Genomic DNA, 24,920 nt, shown 5'->3' on the forward strand with positions numbered 1-24,920 from the left:
AAAAAAAATTAAATAAAATTAAATCTGTTTCGTTTCATTTCAGTAATTTCATTTCGATAATAAAAAAACTGAGTAAAATGGGGGGGGGGACGAAACGTTTCGATTCATATTTACATTTCCGGTTCGATGTTTTACTGTCTTAATTAGAATTCGTGGAAAATTATTTCCTTGCGCCGAATTACACCCATGGAAAGTAAATAGTCAAGATTATCGATTGACTTTAATCTTCAATCTTTCAAACACGATTAAAAAAAAATCGGAAATCGATTAAAAAATATTATATGCTTTCAAAACTATGTTCACCAATCTGTTTCCGCCATTAAATTGCACGTGCAACGAATTAGAAATTTAACACGATAAAAAAAATAGGAAATCTATAAAAAAATATGATAAACTATTGTTCACCAATATCTTTATTTTTTATATATTTGGTAAACTGCACAAGCATCAGATTAACTTTTGGCTTAAATGTTTAAAACACAATAATAAAAAAAAAAGCAGGAATCTAAAATAAATAAATAAATAAATAAAAATACGAAAATGCAGCTTTAAAAACTATCAGTTTCCACCATTAAATTGCACGGGAAACGAATTAGAGAATTAATAAAGATGAAACTTGTAATTTGTTCTCTCTCATGTAAATATTAAAATGTTTAATAAAATAATACTAATCGCAAATCGATTAAAAAATATTCAAAACTATGTTCACCTATCTGTTTTCGCCATTAAATTGCACGTGCAACGAATTAGAAATTTGACACGATAAAAAAAATACGAAATCTATATATAAAAAAAAATGATAAACTATTGTTCACCAATATCTTTATTTTTAATATATTTGGTAAACTGCACAAGCATCAGATTAACTTTTGGCTTAAATGTTTCAAACACAATGATTAAAAAAAATCAGGAATCTAGAATAAATAAATAAATAAAAATACGAAAAAACGGCTTTAAAAACAATCGGCAACGAATTAGAGAATTAATAAAGATGATACGTAGTCTGTTCTCTCTCATGTAAATATTAAAATGTTAAATAAAATAATACTAATTTTATCCGTGATATTCACCAAATAAGTCGGCTCTATTTCGAAATGATTTCTTTTTTTATTTTTCCACTTCAATTTTGTTTTCTGCGAACTTGCTCTTCCGTTCGTCATCTTGAATGTTAAGTTGAGCTTGTAAAGTCAACTCAAACACATTTTAAAAATCGTTTCCTTTATAAAAGCAGATAAAGTTAATCGAAAGCAGATTATAAAACAAAAACGTAAGTATTACTACATGGCGCACGTATGTGTATTTTTTATTTTCATCTTTTTTTCATCGGATTATTATCGAATGGTCACTAATCTATCAGATTTTGTTTTCAATACTGACTTAAACATAAAAAAAGGTCAATACGTAATTCTTTATGCTATCAGTGGTGGCCAATTCTGTATGCGTTTTCACGTACAGAATTAATAACATTTTTCTTGATTTTTGTTCTTTAATGTCTTTTTGTGTATTGAAACATGAAATAAGAAAAAAAAATGTCCGCCTTACTAGGTGGCCATAAAGTGGGTGTTTATTTTACATTAAATTTATAATGAAAATTTACCCTCCACTTTTTGAGAAAGTAATTTTTTTTATATCATGAAAACTATTTCTCTTTGACACTTTTAAAGTATATATTCGTTTTCAGAACTCCTGAAAACCTTAAAAAGTCGTCATTGTAAAGATTTTTTGGAGGATTGGAAAAGTTTTTCGACGTGAACCAAAACAACTTGTTTATTGTTTACTAAAGAAAAAGAAATAAATTTTTCTTTTTTCAATTTTTTAAATGTTTTTCACTAATTCAATTTAAAGTAAAAAAAAAAAATGCACGTATGGGAGCAGTACGCTCCCACCGTGTATATTTTTTTATTGTCATCTTTTTTTATTTTTTATTTTATTTTTTTTTTAACAAAGTCTAATGCTCAGTAATCTACCAGATTATATATAAAAAAGAATTCAATATTCACCATTTTTAAGGTGTACTCTGTTTCTAATACAACACTCTAGTAAATCGAACCCCCATTTTGGAAACATCGATTTTTTAGCCAAATTTCACAAATTAAGCTTCTTTTTTTTTTTTAGCCTTCTTGACATTCAATTATTGTTTTCTCCTTTTTTGAAATTAAGTGTTTGTATTCTCGTCCAGTGGTTTCAATATGAAAGATCGATGTATTAGAAACTGTGTACACACGTAAGTATACCAAAGAGTTTTCCTGTTAATTTATTTGGAAATGCAGTTATCAAATTTTCTGTTCGCTTGTTTAAAGAATGCTGATAATTAAAGAAACTTATTATGTTGTATTTTTAAGTTCTTTCAAAAATACATTTAACAAACCTTACAAATAGCTTTGATTAAATTAAAAAATAATTATGATTCTTAAACAAATTACAATATTACGGTTCTGGATGTTTTTAGATGATGAGGAATGCTTCTTTGTATTATTTAGATTATTAAGACTACTGTTCTCATTGTGAGTGTTATTTATTGTGCAAATATTGTAAAATAACACTTGTCAGAACCTTGATTTTGTTTTTCATCGCAATAATGGAATTGAAATGTATTTTGTGTAAATTATGCTCTATTTGTGTATCAATATATATATATATATATATATATATATATATATATATATATATATATAATCTTTGTTCTCTTATTGCAGTCTTACTACAAATTGAAACATCTTAACACTACTTAAGCGAAAAAAAAAAAAACTTCCACGGAAATCCGTAATATGGGAGGGGAGACTATCTTCAAATTCTATTCTAAGCTGGGAATGGGCTCAGGAGTTACTAAGTAGATATAAATAAGTCTTACCTTTTTTTTTTAATGGAGAGTAGATAATGCAATGGATGTGTTATCGGTAGCTCCAGTAATTCTCGCTTCTCCTTTTTTGTTCCTCAGTCCTCATTTCTAATGGGTGATGTTTCTGACAAAGGGTGAAGAAAAAACTGCTTCCCAGGTCTGTAGTACTTCGTGAACAGTAGTCTGAGCTGTCGGAATTTTCTGTCTCTATGTCTATCCTTGTGGCCATGTCATTAGCAAGGGTGCTGGAGGTAAACGTTTTCATCTGGGCTGACATCAACCGCCAGATAGTCAGGGACCCGAACCTTTGAATAATCACTAAGGAGGCTGTCCAATCAGCAGGTGCAAAGTACTAGGGCTTCTGTATTGCCATTTGGTGAATGGGTTCTGGACCAAGCAGTAGTCTCTGGTGGGGCCTCTTGATGCTATACTAGTGGGTAATTATTACAGCTTTACCTTATCATGTGCTACAAAAAAGATCTTACTTTCCCCTCTCTGTTCTGCTCTAACCAAGTATGCTGACCTGTTCCACAAATCCCAAAATCATCAACATGAAATATCTCAAAAAAGAAAACATGAATAAACCTAGAACCCCATCCTCCAAGGTAGACCTCTACTATCATGTCTCCTTCTCCAACATCAGAGGTTGAAACCCAATTACAGGAGACGAAACCCGACATATTCTTTCTAAGCAAAACTGGAATAGGGCCGATCACCTGCCTAGATGAGTTCATAATTAAAGGATACTCCAACTTAACATCTAAATCTGACCCCAAGATCGCCACGGGCATGGAATATGTGCCTACATTAAAGATGGCTTCCCGTGTGGCAGGGATATCTCCAGAGAAGACCCTAATCTACCTTATATGTGCTTCCGGGTTGCACTTGCTTACACTACCGCATTTATATTTGCCCTCTATCGCCCCCACAACAACGGATTACTGTCTTTAAGAGTATATCAGAGAAAATTGACCACATCTTGTCTGCTCAACCCTCAGCTAACATCCACATTTGCGGTGACTTCAATGTCCATAATGTGGAATGGCTGACCCACTCAAATAAGACTGATGATGAGGGGAGGTTCTGTTATGATTTTGCCTATGACCTCACTATGATTGTTCCGGAGCCCACCCGTGTGCCTGATACTACCGGTCAGTACGCAAGCCTTCTAGACCTTTTTCTATCCACTCCCCCTGAGCTATGTTCATGCTCCGTTCTATCTCCTCTGGGATCCTCCGACCACTGCGTTGTATCAGTTAAGATAAAAAAGGAAATATAAGAAATCTACAGATGTAGATCACATCAAAGGCCGTAAACGATGATGTTCTCTCTGATTCTCTCTCCTCTGATCTTGAGCATGTGGTACAGTGGAGGAAGAGGTGGCTGGTTACCTTTAATGCATCTAAAACCAAGCTCCTATCTTTACATCATAAACGCTCTGATCCCCCATCTGGCATCAGTTAAAATGGATGGCTCTTGTCTAGGGGAGGCCCCATGTTTTGATAAGCTTCTGGGTATGATCTTTACTCCTGATCTAAAATGGAACACATACATCAAGTCTGTGGCCAAGGTCGTGGGGAAAATAGTGGGATCCTTCTACCGCTCCAGAAGATATCTCACTAATGATGCAATTCTCTATCTATATAAAAGCCAAGTACGTCCAAGGATGGAGTACTGTTGCCACATCTGGGCAGGGGCTGCAAAAAACAGCCTATCCTGACTTGACAGAGTACAAAATAGACTTCGTGGCTTGGTGGGGGATGCCCTTTACTCTTCCCTGCAACCTCTTTCCCACAAAAGAGATGTAGTGTACCTATCTTTGTTTTATCATTATTTCCATGGCAAGTGCTCGTCTGAGCTCCATTCTCTGGTCCCCCCTCGCCAATCTTTTTTCAAAAAACACCCGACTAGCTGAAACCACCGTCAATAATTTTCCCTACTCCTTATCTGTGCCTAAATCAAAACGTAGATTCCATGAACAAAGCTTCTTTCTTAGAACTGCACGCCTGTGGAACTCTCTGCCGCTTGCCTGTTTCCCTCCTGACTTCAACCTGGATGTCTTCAAGTCCAACACAAACAAATTCCTGATGAACCGCCCCCTTAAGTAATGACATATTATCTATTCTCCAATACTATTGCTACACTATCCCATTGATTACTGTACACACAATAACCTCTATCTCCGAGTGGCCCTTGGGCCTTGATAAGTGGTGAACTCCATGCAAAAAAAAAAAAACTTACCGGATTGTGATAGTACACTTTAATTAAACAATTTTGTATTTTATGAAACATTAAATGTGATAAATGAAAACGGTCAGAGTTATTATTAATGGGGCTTTCATAACTGGATATAATGAATTTGTGTAGGGAAATCATAACTTTCTTGGCTAGCATGTGTGTGTGCTTCAAAGTGTTAGTTGTGTAACAAAAAAGAAAGGTTAAAATATCAGTTGGTTTTATTGTTGACGTGTTACTATGTATGTTGTGTTTGTTGTGTAACGGACTATTGTCGTCAGATCTTTAATATCTATTGTAGATGCCCATGATTCTTCTAGGTGTTGGTGTGTGCTTGCGTGTCAACATATAAACATAACATGATGACGTTACACCTTTTTCTGCTGCTTCTGGTAGTTTAGTCAACCGTCCCTGGGAAGATGGAATCTGTTTAAAGGAATACTTCAACACAGAACCCAAGATGATGTAGGATTTTATATCTTTGGATTGAGGGTTCTTCTATGCTTCCATTTTGAGATTTCTCCTTCATGGTGGTGACCCATTTAAGCCTATCTGTCTTTCTCGGCATCTCTAATCCAACTTCAGCTATGCTTCTACAAACTGGAACACATAACGTGCCATGTTTGGTCATTGTTCGCATCTTCCAGTGCAAACCCACTGTATCACAAAGTTTTATATGTTGTCAAATATGACTTCAGATTTCTGTTGCCCACACATCGCTAGATAGATAGATAATATAGATAGATAGATAGATAGATAATATAGATAGATAGATACAAAGATAATTAGATAAACAGATAGACAGATCAACAGATAATTTTATGCTTCTGCCTTGCTATTCTCTAACAGACGGCCACTTGTGCAACACAGACTCACTATTTCTATACAAATGAAATGGGTGAATAAAAACGTTTGTGCTATGTGCGTAGTCATGTGCAAGTAAACTTGAAAGAGTGTTGAATTTTGGAGTTGGAAGTTTAACAATAGAAGGTCGAGTTTTGGAGTGTGATGTTTTGACAAGTTTCAAGTTTTAGAGTTGGAAGTTTTTGAGAGCAGTGTATCGAATTTACCCGAAAAATTGTTAGTTTAACAATAATTTGCTAATTTATATTTATCTGCTGAAAGGATTGTAGTATAAAAAGACAAACATTAAAAAAAACAATTTTATTAATGTTATTCCTTAATAAAATGTAGAAAATAAGAAAAGGATTGTAGAATGGATCCATGTTTCCATCAATCAAGCATTTAAATGTGATAGATGAAAAGTTTAGAGTTATTATTAATGAGGCTTTCATAAGTGAATGTTCTGAATTTGTGTAGGGAAAATTGTAGCTGACTTGGCTAGCATGTGTGTGTGTTTCAAAGTGTTGTTTGTGTAACAAAAAATAAAGGAAAAGAAAATCTAAAATGGCAAAACTATTGGTTTTATTGTTGATGGTCAATTGTGCAATGCAGACTGTCGCCATTTCTATGCCAATGAAACAGGGAAATTAGTAGAATCACCATTCAGTGTGTTGTCAGTACCAATAAGCACAGTTTATGATCCAAAAATTAAAAATCTCGAACTGTGAAGTGTCGGTGCTGCTGCTATAGAAATAATGGTTTCCACCTAGCCTTGAGGTGCTGCTTTTGTGTTATGGCTCAGTAATAAAGCAACAGTCACTGGGATCTTGGTTTCGAATCTCGCTGATCATTTATAGAGATGAGAGTATTTAATGTGGCTCTTACACTCGAACAATGTTATTACATTTCAAAAACTCAGACCTTCACATTGTTGTTTAAAAAACTGAGTTAATTTTAGTTTTTCTTCTTGCTATTTAGTACTACTGCTGTTTTATTTTTCTTTCGGTTATGACTGAAGGTAGCCTTGTATAAACTTTTATTTTTCTTTCGGCTATGAGTAAAAACACCTGTTCCTCTATCTTTTAGATCGCTAGCCATATATTTGTTATGAAATTTGGATACGCTTCAAATGTTATCTATGATAATTATCTGGGAGGATGTAAGCAAGTAAACTTTTAATGCCCTTCCTCATTTTGAAGTCAGAGAGGATAAGCTAGTGATTGTCACAAGTAGAGTAGAGGTGCTGATTTGTTCTATTTGGATATAAGGCACGTTACTTTCAACGGTTGCCAAAAGGACATGATTTCTCAGATTAACATGAGAAAAAGCTGATCATTTCACAAAGAGGAGACGTGCTTGTTAGTTCTATGTGGATATTTGATTGTCACATCATGAGGTCAGAGAAGATAAACTCCTAGTCATTCTTTTTGGATATGTTTGGGCAACTTACTTTCATCGGTTGCTAAAAGGACATCATTTCAAAGTAGCATGAAAAAGCTGATCATTTCCTGACATATAAACTCTTAGTGAATGTCGCAAGGAGGAGACGTACTTGTTAGTTTTATTTGGATATAGTGCATCTTACTTTCATCGGTCGCTAAAAAAAACATAATTTCTCAGAGTAACATATTTGCTGACATATGTGAAAGATTTTAACTGCAAAATCATCAAAATGGTTTCTCTCCAAAAAATTCCCCTCAAATTATATGAGAAATTCCTTCTCTTCATCCCCTCTAGTTCTCTTTGAATATTAGCCACCTTATTTCAACCCCTCCCTCTTTCCACACCCAACTTTATGCCTACATAGGTAAAAGAACATAAGAAAGAACAGAAAATTAAGATATGCAATCAAAAATGCAAACTGAACTGATATAATCACTGTTAAAATGGACCAATATTCTATAGGATATGCTATTGATATACTATGCCAATTTAATAGCCCTTAGATTAGCTTGTATGAATGAAGAAGGCTTGATTGTCGGTTATTGCAGGTTTTGAGTGTCAGTATATTCAGAAACATACTTTTCTTATGTTGACATTAAAGGTGCCAGGTCGAGGAACTTGAAGTATATTAAGCATATTATTTACAGTTTTCTCTGGTGTCTGCCACCTTATTTACAATTCATTTACAATTATATTCAAAAAAGAGTAAAGCAATAAATCTTCTGCTATATTGAAACATATGTTGCTATCAAGTGAAATGTATGTTGCTATCAAGTGAAACATATGTTGCTATCAAGTGAAACGTATGTTGCTATCAAGTGAAATGTATGTTGCTATCAAGTGAAACGTATGTTGCTATCAAGTGAAACGTATGTTGCTATCAAGTGAAATGTATATTGCGTCGTTGATTTTTCGTTAGCCAGAAAAAGAACTTGTCTTTTTATAAAAATATAAAAACTTCTACTTTCTGTTTCTTTACTGCCTATATGTGTGCACCACGCTATAGATGGAGAATATAGACCGGGATGTAGGAAGATGAAATTAGGCTTGTGCTATGGTGATCGCTGCCTGACTGTAGGTCTCTCTCGTCTTTTGCCTTTATCTCTGGGCTATATATATGACTTGCTTTTTGTAGGTGTGTTCACTTTTGATTGATGCCAAGTGGTGTTTAAATGAAAGTCCTCATCTTCTGTTGGTTGGTGGACGACGCGAAAACAGATGTCCTTTACATCAGAGCCTGAAACGAGTGAGGCAAGGTGAGTATGGCATGGGAAATAGAGTGAGTGATAGCTACCTATCTATCTCCTCCTCCCACAGGGAGTTTCTGACGGCCGTCCTGGAACTTGTGCTGCTTCAATCACTCTTCCTTATCATAACAACAAATTAAGATAAGATTCCTTTGATCTATTTACAAGTGGTAATTGCCGTTATTCTTGATGACGCCGATTCCGCAGTCTGCAGAGCGGCATCATCTCAGCTCTACCAGGCTGATTGTGAGGATTTAGTCGGGCCAGTGCTCTGGGTGGCTTCTTCACAAGCGCAGGCGGCCAAGGTACTTCGTGTTGGGTTGTGTCATTCGTGGATGTGCTCGATGGGCATTCAGTCACAGGCGAAGTAGGCACAGTTTCTTCCTCTGTGGAAGCATCACGTGCGGGCACCTCTGGGGGGTCTATGATGCCGACTGGTGGAAAGACAAGGGTACTGGCACAGGCGCTCTCGGCAAGTCAAGCCGGGTAGGTGCTGTTACTTCCAAGCTCTGTGGTGATGTTTGCTGTCCTCCCTGGAGATCCAACAGGTCTCTCCTCAGTGGTATGGTGGTCTCAACAGGGTTTCTGTTACTTCGGTTTCCATAGGGGATGAACTTCTTAAGGTGTTGTCGATTTCTTATGGTTAGGCGCCCGGACCCATGGACTTTAATGACGTACTGGTGGAATTGTCTGACCTCCACAACCACTCCAGTTCGCTCCCAACGTTTGGGGTGGTTGCCGACCAGGTTCTGGATGTAGACATTGTCTCCTACTTTGAGATGCGTGAGGGCTCTCGTGTGCATCGCCCACTTCTTATGTTCTGTAGAGTGTCTCTTGGCAAGAGCCTGTTCTCTGTGGGCGAGGGTCTCCTTCCATACCGGGTTGGGGCAATATCGTCCCATTGGGATGGGGATGGAGTCTCTGATATGCCTCTCAAAAACCACAAGTGCTGGAGAAGATCTAGTGTCAGGGTCAATGGAGTTTCTGTATACCAGCATGGCTCTTTGAAATTTGTCAACGTCAATCGAGCCACCAGGCGAGGTGTTGTCCATTATCATGCGTTTTGTGGTTTTAACCGCAACTTCTGCTCTACAATTAGCATGGGGGTTGGCAACTGACGTCAACCGGTGGCGAACTCCCCATGATTGAAGGAATTCTTGCGTTTTGCCAGCTGTAAATTGTGGGCCGCCATCAGTTGTGAGCTCCTCTGGCACCCCAAACGTGGCGAAAACCTCACGCAGTCGCTTAATGAGGCCTGCTGCCCCATTCTCTGACCGGAACACCATTGGCCAATTCAAGTACCAGTCTACTATGACGATGTACTCGGTGTTGTTGTAAGTGAAGTAGTCACAACACAGCTGCTGGAATGGGTACTCGAGTGGCGTTATATCCGGTGGGGGCTGCATGACGTTAGACTGTGCAATGCACTGACAATGCATACATTTATCTCTGGTTCGCTGAATGTCCAGTGTTATATTCGGCCAATATACACTGTCGGCTGCTCTGGCATTCATGGTGTTGACGCCCTGGTGTGCCGCATGGAGGGCCTCAATGATATCTGGACGCAATGACGCAGAAACAACGATTCTGTTCCCAGACAAGACCGCCCCATCCATATAATAGAAGCTGCTGGCGATGCGGTAGTAAGGGCAGAGTGGCACTGGGAGGTGACGAGAGTTGCAGGAAAGCCTTCCCGGATGATGTCCTGTAGGCTGCGTAGGGTCTCATCCGATGCTGTGGCCTCCTGCACCATCCCCTGTTTGTGACGGCATAGAGTGCTGTAGATACAGATGCCAGGACAGAACTGTCCTCTGCGATGTCGAAGTTATCATCGTCGGGTGGCATGGGGGCTGCCTGTTGGGGTTGTTGGTGCATCGCGGGGTACCTTGATGCGGCATCGGCGCCTGCGTTGTGCTTGCCGGCCACATAGATAATTTTGAATTTGTAGGCTAGGGTCTTTTCCTTCAGGTTGAGCAGACGACGGTTCTCAATCTCCGAAAGTGGCCGGTCATTCAGTATTCCTACAAGGGGTTTGTGGTCGGTGGCTACAGTTAGATCAGGGCAACCTTGGACGTAGTACCTGGTCTAGTAGAGGGCGTACGTCACTGCCAGGCATTCTCCTTCGATAGGGGAGTAATGGGTCTCTGCCCCATGTGTAAACCGACTCCCGACCAAGCACAGCTTCCACCCCGCTTTGCAGCAGACTGGAGTTCTTGTGATGCAGTTGCAGTACTTCTGCAACAGGCAGAATCCAATACCAGCAGTGGACCAGTCCGTGACAAGACACATTGGCCGTGACGGCTGGAAGAGTCTCACACCATCCTTCATCTCCTTGATTATTACCTGCTTTGATTCCTGGAAGATTGCAGATAGCTCCTCAGTCCATATGAAAGGTGTTTTTGGCTTGAGGAGGTGGGGGAATGGCTGCATGTTCTTAGCCATGGCAAAGGCATAGGCTCCTTGGTTTACTAAACCAAACCATGCTCTGGCGCCGGTTATATCTTTCGGTTCAGGAAACTGTTTGATCGAGTCCAAGAACTTAGTTGATGTCTGTACATTCATTGGGGTGATGGAAAGCCCAGCGAAGTCAACAGTGTCTTGGCAGAACTGGAACTTCTTAGGGTTTAGTGTTATCCCGTTCCGTGCACAAAGATCAAGCCAGTCGCATGCCTACAGGAATGATTCCTGGATGGAGTCAGCCCACATGCATGTATCATCGATACACTTGACCTTGTTCTTGAAGTTGACTATAAGCGAGTCAAACCTTTGGGTGTAAGCATCGCCACTGGCCAAAAATCCCTGGGGGGCTACCTTGTACCTGTAGCGGCCCCATGGCGTAATGAATGTGGTGATGTGCCGATCCTCCTTCTTGATTGGCACAGAGTGATACCCGTTCCAGGCATCTGTGATCGTTTTCTTGTGTTCTGTGGGACACGTACAGCCAGATGGAACGGGCTTTGCACATGGTGGGTCTGCCTTACCGAATGGCAGTTCTGAGGCTGTAAATCCACCGTTCTTCTTGGAGTGCCATCAGACTTGGCTGTCACAACCATGCGTGAACACCAAGTGACTGGGGTGTTGGGACTCACTTTTTCCAAGACGCCGATCTGCACATCACGTTCCAAGTCCTTGAAGACTTGGTCCTGGAAGTGTATAGGTATTAGCCCCGGCTTGTGAATGGCGACTGGTTTTGCGTCCTTATCCACGTGAAGTTCCAAAGGCTCACAGTTCATCATGGGTAGGGGCTGGTGTTTGCAGGTGTTGAACGCCGATGAGGAGTAGTAATCCAATAACCAGTCCTTGAGCACGGGGACATTTTCCTCCATCGCGGCTATGCCTGGAGGCATTGTTGTGGGTTTGGGTGGCAGAGTCCCAACTCGCTGCAGGCAGTTGCATGAATGGTTGGCTTCGTTTTCCAGTGATGATAGTGAGTCTGCAGGCCAGGCTACTGGAACTGCGGGAAAGTCTTTGGGGATGACCCCTAAACATACTAGGGGCTCTCTGCACAGGAAAGCCTTCCCCACTTTATCCGACATGTAGATGAGTTGTTTAGTACCCCATGCTGAACCTACTGTATACAATCTATATAACGTCAGGATAATATTCTAGAGTGATTCGACTTTCCAGAAATATGCTGTGTGTTTCCAGCCACTAATGGAAAAATCCTGACTGCCATGTAAATGTGAAAAAGTTTACAAATGTGAGCCATGTCATTCACTAACAGTAAGGTTAGAAAAACATTGAAAAGCTGTAACATGTGGAGAGATTAAAAAATCAGTTATGGTAGAATATATATGAATGGTAAAGGAAACCATCTACCTTTATGGGATGAAGTTACAATTATGGATGGAGAAGAAAAGCGGAGAGTAAGATGCCTTAAAGAAAGAGTTCATATTTTGATTGATGATCAAGCACTATAGTATTTAACACGATATGGAAAGCATTAATTATAAATAATATATATATATATATATATATGCAGCTAGTAATGAGTATATAGTGATTACATCTAGAAAATAATTTCATACAATTCGTACATATAATTATTTCCACGATAAATCATGGCTCACAAGAGCTATAAAACCACGAAACCGGATGCCCAAGACTGAAGTTTCACCTTCATTTGGGCTCATCAGTTAGACACATCTGACCTCAGGATTCAGAACCCGATACAAAAGAAGGTTCATTCCACTGTCGGATTTCATTGCACTTTGCTTGATCTATGATAGTTAATAAGACGATGAGGGCGAAACTTGAGTCTTGTATGTGGCGCATTTGCTCAGTTGGTAGAGTGCTTGTTTCACATGTAAGAGGCTCTCGTTTCGAATCCTGACTTTGGATGTGTCTAACTAATGGACTTCTGGTTTGTTGGCTTTCATTGCTCTTGATAAGCCCAAATGATGGCGAAACTCGAGTCTTGGACTTCCACTTTGTTGACTTTCATGGTTTTTGTGAGCTGCGATATTGTCTAGCTGGGGAAATAATTATATATTAGTGGTAAGACGATTAATCGAATCGTTAATCGTAAGAATTATGCATTTTGGGAGGAACCTGAATCGGAGCCTTAGATTTACTATTCTTTCATTACGATTCTCTTATATTTTGAAGTTGAACTATTTGTTTGAAGTGAGATTAATGCTGTCAAAACTTTATGATAAAAATGTCATAGAACTTTTCATAACATATTTAATATGATGTACAAGAATTTTATTAATTACTTTAAAGGTAATCTTTATTTATCTTAATGAGTTTTTTTATTCCATCACATACATAGGCGCTGTCTGTCTGTTTCGAAACTTTGAGGCCCATAATTAGTTATCTGTTTGCGCTGTTGTGAAACTTTAGGGGCAGCAAGTAACATTATTAACATTTGTGAGTGAATACTTAACCCTTACAGAAAAAAGTTTTTACAGTTCTCTCATTGTGAGTAAATCATGTTAAAATCAGTGGTTATTGCAACTGGTGACTAAGAAAGGTAGGAGGCTTATGTTTTTTGGTTTTTTACCAACACGCTTCCATTAGTAAATGAATGAAAAATCTCATTAGCGAATGAAAAATGTCTTGTCAACCTTTATATTTTTAAAAATTCGAATTATTTAAACAATGAAAGGTTTAATAGAACAATATATATTTCTAAAACTAAAATGAAACTGATCCCATAGTATCAGTTCACAAAACTTTGACAGTCGGTTGGCTTTTTTGAAGTATCCAAAAACAAAAATGTTAGAACTACATATTATGCTGACTGAATGTTCTGCTTAAAGTCTTTGGAAAACTACAAAGGAAACAATCATTTAGCGATCTGTTAAATAAATGTGAATCTAATATTTTTCTTGTAATGGCGCAGTTAAACATCTTTTGGAAATTCTTTGTACAAAAAAATGTGAAAAATTTATTAAAAAAGTTTAACTTTCAAAAAAAATCCTTTGAACCCTACATTTGCAAACTAACTAGTCATGTTAGATAGGTGCTCTTATTTAGAGACTGATGATATTTATATTATATTATATATTTGTTGTTGCGTGTTCATATTGGAGAGAGATGTATCACATATATATAAAAAGAGGCAGGGTACATTTCGATGAGGGTGAGATATAGAGATACATTTATACTTTTTTATAGCATATATTTTCTTAACCCATATATTTTAGAGAGGAGGATCGGTTCTTTTAACCAAGGGGAGACCAGTCATTACTTATGATTGCTGAGGGAGATACATTTCTTAAGGATGGTTTTATACACAAAGTTCATATAAATGAGTCACAATACCTTTGTTTGTTGAGAATGACACAACACAAGACGGCAGTTACAAAATGATTATGTTTCTTTATTCTTCGATTGGTGAATGATTTCACATCAAGGAATTAAAAGTCTTACATGATTTCAACTTGTAACTTTTCGCCATCAAAGGTGGATTCCTTCTGACCAATGTCAGCTCTGTCTGACCCTCCTGTCGACTCTGTCCGACCCTCTCTCCTCTCTGTCCTTACTCTGTCTCCTTCACTTACTCAAACTCTAACTATAATGAGAACTCATCTCTTAGCCATGACGTCATTGCATGGCCAACAATGTGTCCTGACTCTCACGTGCCTGTTCACACATATCTCCAACAAGAATTCTCTAACCTATTTTTCAATATGTTTAACATTTTCTATTGTTCGTTTTCAAATTCCTTTTACAAAAACATTTTAATTTCATTTTCATAAACAGAATTGAATCATCAAATTCCTTTTTCACAAGAATATTTCTAAATAACGAATTCCTATTCAACAAACATATCTGCTATTTATTTTAAACTCTCCCAAATCTTAATTCCAAACCTAGCTTTCCGGGTTCGAATTCTCGGACTATCCTATCTCATTTTTACTTACTTACAAGAACAGGGGACCGGTTCTCATAACAGTCACTTAGAGCCGTTCAACTAAAGGATTGTAATGGCTTAGTCGACATTCACTGATGACTAGTATCACAGTCGGAATGTGAGCATAGGTAAATGTTTCCCAACCCCTAACAAAAATAAAGATAAAAAGGTTGTCAGAAACAGCTTTGATTGTTATTAATTTCATGGTAAATGTTTAATTCATGGTTAAAATATTGATTTTGAATTTTATCTTCAATGAAAGAAATTTTATTAATTTCAGGGTGAATGTTTAATTAAGGGTTGAATTATTGGTTGTGACTTTTATCTTCAATGAAATTGATTATTAATTTCATGGTAAATGTTTAACTCATGGTTAAATATTGGTTTTGACTTTTATCTTCAATGAAATTGATTATTAATTTCATGGTGCATGTTATCTTCAATGATAGAAATTTTTATGAAAAAAATCAAATCGGACTCGAAATTCCCTTAATAGTATTTTCACATTTTCGCTGTACCAAATTTTTTCACAATGCAAACACGGGAATCAGAATCGTACTTGGTATTGGAATTGTTAATCAACATTTTCTTTGAATCAGAAAAAATTTAGGAATCGTCTCACCACCATTATATATATATATATATATATATATATATATATATATATATATGCAGTACTGAATAGTGATAACATTTAGAAACAAAACAGTTCCTAAATTTCGTACATGGTGCAATTGGTAGAGTATTAGTAAAATTAAGTTGTAAGTTAACCCTAACCCTAACCCACTCCTGAACGTTGCAGTTTCAATCTGCAGTGAGATTTAAAATAGAATTTCAAATTACATAGAAATTTTACCCATTTATAATTAATAACAATTTTACCCATTTATAATTAATAACAATTTTACCCATTTTATTGTTATTAATTATAAATGGGTAAAATTGTTATTAATTATAAATGGGTAAAATTGTTATTAATTGTTAAAATTAAGTTGTAAGTTAACCCTAACCCTAACCCACTCCTGAACGTTGCAGTTTCAATCTGCAGTGAGATTTAAAATAGAATTTCAAATTACATAGAAATTTTACCCATTTATAATTAATAACAATTTTACCCATTTATAATTAATAACAATTTTACCCATTTATAATTAATAACAATTTTACCCATTTATGAATGAAATTTTGCCACATTCAGTTTATGTTTCCGAATTTATTTTATATTTCCAGAATTTTCAACAAGGAAAAGAAATTCATTCATGGATGAGAAGGACATTTCTTCAGTGGTTATATAAAAATTGTTTAAAATAATTGTAAACTTTTTCATATAATTTTCCAAAGTTCAAATTTATAAGCTTTTCATCATAGACATTGTGGAATCAGATACAAGCAAATATGAGAGATAAACCACATTCTTGTAAAGTATGTGGTTCTTCTTTTGCATGGAAGTCAAATTTGTGGAATCATATGAAAACACATACGGGGGACAAACCGCATTATTGTGAAGTATGTGGTTCTTCATTTGCACAGAAGTTGACTTTGTTGAATCATATGAAAACACATACGGGAGAGAAACCACATTCTTGTGAAGTATGTGGTTCTGCTTTTGCACAGAAGTTTACTTTGTTGAATCACATGAAAACACATACAGGAGAGAAACCTCATTCTTGTGAACTATGTGGTTCTTCATTTGCAAGGAAGTCAGATTTGTTAAATCATATCACAACACATACGGGAGAGAAACCACATTCTTGTGCAATATGTGCTTCTTCTTTTGCACAGAAGTCAAATTTGTGGAAGCATATGAAAACGCATATAGAAGAAAAACCTCATTCTTGTGAAGTATGTGGTTCTACATTTGCACGGAAGTCATATTTGTTGAATCATATGAAAACGCATACGGGAGAGAAACCACATTCTTGTGAAGTATGTGGTTCTTCCTTTGCAAGGAAGTCACATTTGTTGAGTCATATGACAACACATACGGGAGAGAAACTACATTCTTGTGAAGTATGTGGTTCTTCTTTTACACAGAAGTCAAATTTGTTGAGGCATATGAAAAGACATACGGGAGAGAAACTACATTCTTGTGAAGTATGTGGTTCTTTTTTTGCACAGAAGTCAAATTTGTTGAGGCATATGAAAACACATATTGGAGTGAAACGACATTCTTGTGCAGTGTGTGGTTATTCTTTTGCACGGAAGTCACATTTGTTGCATCATTTGAAAACACATACAGGAGTGCATAAAAGTACATTTTATTGAATCATATGAAAACATATATGGGAGAAAAACTACATTGATGTGAAGTATCCACAACTCAATACTATTTAAAGTTGCACACATATATGTAGTACGCCTTCTTCTTTACCTCTGTTCACTTTATGTCTGTTTTTATTTGCCTAGAAATGCGATAGTCTGTGTGGCTCTAGCGACCATCTATGATAAAACCAGTTGGGTAACTATTTGTCTTTATTCTGTTTTTGTTACAATACCAAACTTTTTAAGCATTCACACATGTTAGTGAAGTAATTGTTGATTTTTCCAACAAAGAAAAATAAGAAAAACTAAAAAGGCCATATCTTTGTAATGTATGTGGCTTTTCTCTAAAAACGAAAATAGAACGTAATTATTTATGTTAATAATTTTCTTTAAAAACACAAACATTTTATTCTCAAGTTAATCCGTAAGACGAAAACAACATTATTTTACGTTTTACAACTTCTCAATAAAACGTCTATTTTATATCGAATATTCATGTCTGAATATTTACTAAAGCCTTTATCCTTCTTTCATTGTTGTTTTAATAAAAATGTTTATTGTCCAATTTTTTTAAATATGAGAGATGTTCAATAAGTAATGACTCTGACCCACTTCCGTACGTCTGATCTAGTAGAAATGTTGCATATGCAATGATTTATATCTCAATGGGTCATGTGGCAAACTAATTGTTCCTGATTTTCAACTGTTTGAAATTAGGTAAATGTGAAACGGAGCCTGTCAGGTGTCATTCAGTGATCAGTTGTCTTTTTTGAAATCACGCACACCACAGGAAACTTTTAATGAAACGATGTCACATAATATTATTCTTGTAAAACATTGTCATTATTAATTCCAATATGTCATGAAGTCTGTAGCAGCAAGACCTCGACTTGGTTGCCCTTTGTCCGTCATTGATGGGGCCATGCTGAGGCTACCTTATTTGAAGATCCATGCTTGACTATTTGCCAAATTGCCTAAAAGAAAATTGTTTTTGATAATTGTCTTTTCATGAAGGAAACTTGTCATGAAATCTGTCATTGAGGAGACAAGTGTAAGCCATGGTGAGGCTACTTTTTTTTTTAAATATCTATGCTTGACTATTTGCCAAATCACCAAAAACGTCATGATTAGTACAGGGTCTGTAAAAACTATCTGATGGATTCTAAGGTCGCTAACAACTTTCAAAATCAAAAACGTGTCAAGATGTGTTAAACTGGCTTCATCCGAAAAAGAAAGTTTCATGGTATTATGAAATTCACAAGCAGCCAAACCAGAGGAAATGATGACATTAGATATTCGCAACTTTTGCAGGGAAATATCGACATGCCTTTACATATAGTGCCTGCTATTCCCAATTAGTTATTAATCTGTAGTAACATCATGCTCACATTCTTTTATGACCAGAATGGAAATGAGAGATTTCCTTGCAAAGTTTACCAAAATTACAGAAGCTTATCTTTCAATTTTTAGAAATTTAAATAAAATTACCAAAATCAAGAGGCGGGACTAGATCAGCAAATAGCTTTCTGCAAAATATCACTCTGATCCACACATGATTCAGCTAGATTTTTGAATGTCCACATCTACAACAAAATCTGTCTCCAGAGATGCATTAAACGATGCGAGAAATGTGTAACTGTGATATTCTTGTTTTGAAAGCAAACAAATAACTTTTTCGTTGTTCGACTTGTATGAGAAATTAGGCTTTGGCATCACCGTTTACTGCTTCAGCATCAAAATATCAAGAAAACTTCAACAATTATGAACTGATTAGTCATATACAACCTCGACGTTGATAGTAAGTTGTGTAATAAGTTATATTTTGTGGGATTGTTTTCTATTTATGTGAACGAATCTTTCTACTTAAAATAAGTCATCGATTATTATCAGATGAAAATAGTTTTATGGGGTGTACTTTTACTGCGCTGTTTAAAACACTTTCGTGTTTAAATCAACAAAACTGGTCGTGTAAACGTACGCATCCAAGTCACCATCGATATGGTGTTAAATCGTTTCTTTAGTCCTTTTGTTTGTTATTGTTTTGTGGCGAAAACGTGAAATAAAGTTAGCAAAATGTTATACATTTTCATTAATTCAAATTTGGATTGAATAGTTTTATTTTCGATTTTTAATTTTTTTTTCATGTACAAACGTCATTTGGAATTAAATATATTTCTTTTTTCCAATGACCACTACTAGATTAGTTGAGGAAGAAAACATTGTGACGTGCATATTTATTATAAAGAAAACAAGGCCGATAACCATTAGTCGCGTGCTCTTGTGTAATGAATGAATGCGTGAATGTAGGATTGACATGAAATTCTTAAAGATAAACAAAAAGGACCGAAAAATGGGCTGAAATGACTTAAATAAATAAAAAGTAAATGACTTAAAATGACTTTAATGAACTTAAGGATGAACTGAATGACCTTAATAATGACATGAATGCTTAAAAAATAACTGGAATCCTTCAAAAACAACTTGAATGATCTGGAGAATGATTTGAATGGCTTTGAGACTGACTGTTTGTAAATTGGGTGATCATTTTACATTAAATTCATACAGAAAAGTGATCCCCCCACATTATATCACAAAAATTATTTGATTTAGGGAATTTGAAACGTTATATTAGCTATGTGGCCAAGGAAAAGTTAAAAACATAAGTACAGCATGTAGTAAGAACAGATATTACACTTTGACCTTAGCCAAAAGGCCAAGAAAAGCTTAAAAAGCTAAGAACAGCATCTATTAATAACAGACATTTGATATTAACCAAAAAGGTCAAGCACAAAAGTGTTATGGACTGAGTTACTTATAGAGTCGCTTGCATGCGACTAAAAATTAATGAATATTACGATCACGAGTGCTAATTAAAACGTGAACACATTTTTTTAATGAAAATTACAAAATTACATAAATTTACAATTTTCTAAGGATTTAATAATTTTCAATCATTAAGACTTATTTGTTTAAAGTCATGGAATGATTGAATTATTAAAATAAATTTGTAATGATTGAATTATTAAAGAGTTGTAAAAAATGTGGAATGACTGAATTAGTCAAGATTTGTGGAAAATGTGGAATGATTAAATTATTCAAGGTTTCTGAAAAATGTGTAATTATTGCATTATTCAAGGGTTGTAAAAATGTGCAATGATTGAATTAGTCAAGATTTGTGAAAAAATGTGGAATGATTGAATTCAAAGATTGTAAAAATGTGCAATGATTGAATTATTCAATGTTTTTAAAAAATGTGTAATGATTGAATTATTCAAGATTTGTAGAGAATTGTGGAATGATTGACTTATTCAAGATTTGTGAAAAAATGTGTAACGATTGAATTTTTCAAGATTTAAAAAAATGTGGAATGATTGAATTATTCAAAGTTTCTAAAAAATGTGCTATGATTTAATTATTCAAGGTTTGAAAAAATTTGGAATGATTGAATTATTCAAACTTTGTAAAAATGTGCAATGATTGAATTATTCAAGGTTTGTAAAATAATGTGAAATGATTAAATTATTCAGGGTGTGTACAAATGTGGAATGATTGAATTATTAAAGATTTATGAAAAATATGGAATGATTGAATTATTCAAATTTGTGAAAAATAGAGGAATGATTTAATTATTTAAGGTTTATAAAAATGTACAATGATTGAATCATTCAGGGTTTGTAAAAAATGTTGAATGATTGAATTATTAAAGGTTTGTAAAAAAATGTGTAATGATTGAATTATTCAAATTTGTAGAAAAATGTGGAATGATTTTATTTTTAAAGGTTTGTAAAAAAATGTGGAATGAGTTACTTAGTCAAGAGTTGTGGATATTGTGGGATTATTGCATTATTCAAGGTTTGTAAAAAATGTGAAATTATTGAATGATTCAAATTTGTAAAAAAAATGTGTAATGATTGAATTATTCAAATTAGTAAAAAAATATTTGTAATTTAATTATTCAAATTTGTAAAAAAATGTGGAATGATTAAATTATTCAAATTTGTAAAAAAATGTGGAATGATTGACTCATGCATCGTTTGTAAAAAATGTGTAATGATTGACTCATGCATCGTTTGTAAAAAATGTGTAATGATTGAATTATTCAAGGTTTGTAAAAATGTGTAATGATTGAATTATTCAAGGTTTGTAAAAAATTGTGGAATGATCGAATTATTCAAGGTTTGTAAAAAATATGTAATCATTGAATTATTCAAATTTGTAAAAAAAATGTGGAATGATTAAATTATTCAAATTTGTAAAAAAAATGTGGAATGATAAAATTATCCAAATTTGTAAAAAAAAATGTGGAATGATTAAATTATTCAAATTTGTAAAAAAAATGTGGAATGATTGACTGATGCATCATTTATAAAAATGTTGAATAATTGTATTATTCAAGGTTTATAAAAATGTGTAATGATTGAATTATTCAAGGTTTGTAAAAAATTGTGGAATGATGGAATTATTCAAGGTTTGTAAAAAATATGTAATCATTGAATTATTCAAATGTGTAAAAAAAATTAGAATGATGAATTATTCAAGTTTGTAAAAAAATGTATGATTTAATTATTCAAGATTTGTGAAAAAATGTGTTATGATTGGATTATTCAAGATTTGTAGAGAATTGTGGAATGATTGACTTATTCAAGATTTGTGAAAAAATGTGTAACGATTGAATTTTTCAAGATTTAAAAAAATGTGGAATGATTGAATTATTCAAAGTTTGTGAAAAATGTGGAATGATTGAATTATTCAATGGTTGTAAAAAATTTGAAATGATTGAATTATTCAAGGTTTGAAAAATGTTAAATGATTGAATTATTCAAAGTTTGTGAAAAATGTGTAATGATTGAATTATTCAATGTTTTTAAAAAATGTGTAATGATTGAATTATTCAAGGTTTGAAAAAATGTTAAATGATTTAATTATTCAAAGTTTGTGAAAAATGTGTAATGATTGAATTATTCAATGTTTTTAAAAAATGTGTAATGATTGAATTATTCAAGGTTTGAAAAAATGTTAAATGATTTAATTATTCAAAGTTTGTGAAAAATGTGTAATGATTGAATTAGTCCAGATTTTTGGAAAATGTGGAATGATTTAATTCTTTAAGGTTTGTCAAAAAATGTGGATTGATTGAATTTGTCAAAATTTGTGGAAACTGTGGAATCATATAATTATTCAAGGTTTAAAAACGTGGAATGATTGAATAATTTAATGTCTGTGAACAAATGTGGAATGATTGAATAATTTAATGTCTGTGAACAAATGTGGAATGATTGGATTAAGGTTTGTAAAAAATGTGCAATGGTTGAGTTATTCAAGATTTATAAAAAAAATGTGGAACGATTGAATTATTCAAGGGTTGTAAAAAATGTGGAATGATGAATTATTCAAGTTTGTAAAAAATGAGTAATGATGAATTATTCAAATTTGTAAAAAATGTGAAATTATTGAATTATTCAAGGTTTTTAAAGTATGTAATGATGAAATTCTTCAAGATTTGTGAAAAAATGTGGAATGATTGAATTATTCAAGATTTGTGAAAAAATGTGGAATGAATTATGCAAGGTTTTTAAAAATGTCTAATGATTTAATTATTTAATGACTTTGAACAAATGTGTAATGATTGAATTATTCAATGTTTTTAAAAAATGTGTAATGATTGAATTATTCAAGGTTTGAAAAAATGTTAAATGATTTAATTATTCAAAGTTTGTGAAAAATGTGTAATGATTGAATTATTCAAAATTTGTAAAAAATGTGTAATGATTGAATTATTCAAGGTTTGAAAAAATGTTAAATGATTTAATTATTCAAAGTTTGTGAAACATGTGTAATGATTGAATTAGTCCAGATTTTTGGAAAATGTGGAATGATTTAATTCTTTAAGGTTTGTCAAAAAATGTGGATTGATTGAATTTGTCAAAATTTGTGGAAACTGTGGAATCATATAATTATTCAAGGTTTAAAAACGTGGAATGATTGAATAATTTAATGTCTGTGAACAAATGTGGAATGATTGAATAATTTAATGTCTGTGAACAAATGTGGAATGATTGGATTAAGGTTTGTAAAAAATGTGCAATGGTTGAGTTATTCAAGATTTATAAAAAAAATGTGGAACGATTGAATTATTCAAGGGTTGTAAAAAATGTGGAATGATGAATTATTCAAGTTTGTAAAAAATGTGTAATGATGAATTATTCAAATTTGTAAAAAATGTGAAATTATTGAATTATTCAAGGTTTTTAAAGTATGTAATGATGAAATTCTTCAAGATTTGTGAAAAAATGTGGAATGATTGAATTATTCAAGATTTGTGAAAAAATGTGGAATGAATTATGCAAGGTTTTTAAAAATGTCTAATGATTTAATTATTTAATGACTTTGAACAAATGTGTAATTATTGAATTATTCAAGGTTTTTAAAGTATGTAATGATGAAATTCTTCAAGATTTGTGAAAAAATGTGGAATGATTGAATTAATCGAAGTTTTTACAAAAATGTGCAATGATTGAATTATTCAAGATTTGTGAAAAAATGTGGAATGAATTATGCAAGGTTTTTAAAAATGTCTAATGATTTAATTATTTAATGACTTTGAAAAAATGTGTAATTATTGAATTATTCAAGGTTTGTAAAAAAATGTGGAATGATTGAATTGTTCTAGGCCTGGAAAAAATGTGAATGATTAAATTATTCAAGTTTTGTGAAAAAATGTGGAATGATTGAATTATTCAAGGTTTGTAAAAAATGTGCAATGATTAAATTATTCAAGTTGTGTAAAAAATGTGGAATGATTGAATTATAGGTTAGTAAAAAATGTGGAATTATTGATTCACAATGTACTACACAAAAGGACGATGTTTACCGAGTCTATGTGAAAAGAAAAGAAGGCAGGAGAGGGCTTGTTTGTAGAGAAGACTGTGCGAGACACAAAAAAGTATGTCGAAAAATGCATAATGCAAAACACAGAAAGGACAAAAATTGCAGCGAGAAACACTGAGAAAATCGACAAAACAGAAAACAGAGATAAAGGATGAGACGGAAAAAGAAAAATGGGGGAAAAACAACTTCATGGAAGATTCATAAAGATGACAAAAGATTAGACTAACGGAAACATTTGGACATGGGTGCGAAAAGGGCACATTAGCCGAGAAACTGAATCCCTAATAACCGCAGCAAAAGATAATTCGATAAGAACCAACCACACCAAAGCAAAGATCGATAAAAAAAAACAAGTAAACAGTAAATGCAGACATTGTGGACAAATAGACGAAACGATAAATCATATAATAAGTGAATGCAACAAACTGGTCCAAAAGGAATCCAAGAACAGACACGACCAAGTGAGAAGTGCAGTACACTGAGAATTATATAAACAACTACATCCCGAACACACTGACAAGTGGTACAAACATAAGCCGGCAACAGTACTTGAAAACAAGAATCACAAAATCTTATGTGACATGGACATACAAACTGATAAACCCATCCAAGCAAAAAGACCTGATGTAATAATTAACAAGAAAGAAAAATCCTGTCAAATCGTAGACTTTGCTGTTCCTGCTGACCAGAAGGTGAATATCAAAGAACAGGAGAAACAGAGCAAATAAACAGAGCTAATCAGAGGGCTGAAATGGATATGCAGGATGAAGAAAATCAAAATAATATCTATAATAGTAGGAGC

At 34.1% G+C, this 24,920-nt stretch overlaps 1 long non-coding RNA gene across 1 annotated transcript; it reads left to right on the plus strand.

Moving 5' to 3' along the window:
• The first annotated feature begins 1,160 nt into the window (after positions 1–1,160).
• Positions 1,161–20,104, plus strand: LOC145270560 (uncharacterized). The gene is made up of 3 exons (XR_013865444.1): positions 1,161–1,267; positions 8,496–8,616; positions 16,199–20,104. It is a non-coding gene; the product is annotated as an uncharacterized LOC145270560 (long non-coding RNA).
• Positions 20,105–24,920: the final 4,816 nt, after the last annotated feature.

The sequence above is a fragment of the Euprymna scolopes genome, chromosome 46 (genome assembly GCF_053919585.1).
Source record: "Euprymna scolopes isolate OS-2025 chromosome 46, ASM5391958v1, whole genome shotgun sequence".
Lineage (NCBI taxonomy): Eukaryota > Metazoa > Mollusca > Cephalopoda > Sepiida > Sepiolidae > Euprymna > Euprymna scolopes.